The sequence below is a fragment of the Eretmochelys imbricata genome, chromosome 27, assembly GCF_965152235.1.
Source record: "Eretmochelys imbricata isolate rEreImb1 chromosome 27, rEreImb1.hap1, whole genome shotgun sequence".
NCBI classification, from domain to species: Eukaryota; Metazoa; Chordata; order Testudines; family Cheloniidae; genus Eretmochelys; species Eretmochelys imbricata.
The window spans coordinates 1,619,841-1,621,740 of record NC_135598.1 but is presented as its reverse complement, the minus strand read 5'-3'; positions in this window follow the sequence as shown (position 1 = coordinate 1,621,740).

The window sequence follows — 1,900 nt, the reverse complement described above, 5'->3', positions numbered from 1 at the left end:
TGCACTTGCTAAGCAAGAGGTTTGGATGCCAGATCCGAGTGAAGAGAGAGAGGATGGGGACAGGTGGTTTGCTTGGTGGGGTGGGCTCTGCTTAAGAGTCACAGGCACTAGTTGACCTGCCCCTCTCTCCTGTTTAGAGAGAGAGCGGATTAGGCTCCATAGAGAGTCTTTTGGTTTAAGTGACCACTCGAGCTGAAATCGCTGAGAATCAGGTTTAAGTGCTCAGACCTGCTGCAGGACAGTGTTTCTGTGGAAGAGACAGCCCAGCCTGCAGTAGCAGCGAGCTTGCCCAACTGAGAGCTGAACTCACTGAGAGCTGGTGGAACCATGAGAGACCAACTCGCAGAGGTCACAGTGGCAGGAGAAAGTGACAGTGCAGGGCCATGGGGGATGGAGTGGTAGAGTGAACAGTGGCATAACAAACCTCGGCCAGAGCATTGGACCATGTTTTAGTGGCTTTGCTACAGAATGCTAGATTTGTGACTGGGAAATTTATATAAATATATGTTTCCTAGTAGGCCAAGATTTTAAAAATGTATTATTTGCCAAGGTCGTTATCTCACATCATCGCTATCTCAAGAGGTCATTATCTTGGAGTTTTTGTACTAAACTTTTTTATGATTATAAATATTTTTATGTGAGAACGGCCATATTGGGTCTTATCAATGGTCCGTCTATCCCAGTATCCTGTCTTCCGACAGTGACTATTCCAGATGCTTCAGAGGGAATGAACAGAACAGAGAATCATCAATTGATCCATCTCCTGTCACCCATTCCCAGCTTCTGGCAAACAGAAGCTAGGGACACTCAGAGCATTGTGTTGCATCCTGGGCCATCCTGGCTAATAGCCATTGATGGACCTATGCTCCGTGAAGTTATCTAGTTCTTTTTTTTGAACCCTGTTATAATTTTGGCCTTCACAACTTCCCTGGCAAAAAGTTCCATGGGTGACTGTGTGTTGTGTGAAGAAATACTTCCTTTTGTTTGTTTTAAACTTGCTGCCTATTAATTTCATTGGGTGACTCCTGGTTCTTGTGTTAAGTGAAGGGGTAAATAACACTTCCTTATTCATTTTCTCCACACCAGTCACGATTTTATAAGCCTCTATCATATTCCCCCTTACTCGTCTCTTTTCCCAGCTGAAAAGTCCCAGTCTTTTTAATCTCTCCTCCTATGGAATCTGTTCCATACCTCTAATAATTTTTGTTGCCCTTCTCTGTACCATTTCCAATTCCAATATATCTTTTTTTGAGATGGGGTGACCAGAACTGCACGCAGTATTCAAGCTAAGCCAATTCAAGCTAAGCTGATCAGCTAAGCCAATACTGGCAACCTATATGAAAAGGCTGCAAAACACCATGCCTCTGGACTCCATCAACATGCAGAAAGCCTTATAAGCTAGTCACTGTCAAAGCCAATTTTAGAAGAACATAATGAGGCTGTTAAGAATGCTGGAGACACAACTCAGTTTATGTGAACCAACATGGCTGTTGCATTATACTTTCTATTTAAGCAAGAGATACCACACACTGCAAACTGGAGGCCAATGTTAAGTGGAAGTTGGACACTGGTTTCGAACAAGACTGGCAAATGCTCGCTATCTTTCTGAAAAAACTCAGCTGACTCTCTAGAACCATGTGCTGCAAGAGTGAAAGACTCCACAGTTGGAAAAGTGAAGAACTCTCTCACCATATTCAAAATATGTGCATATGTGGCTGATGAAGCACCAATGCAAATAGACATCAAGTATTAAGTCATTGTGTATACTATCTTGATGTCCGTGGTAGGCCAGTAGATGCATTCTAGATGCTCAGGTTATAGAAGACACATCAGCTCCATCTTTGACATCTTAGGAGAGTTAAATGCTTGTAAATTGAACCCAAACAGATGGCTGCTTGTG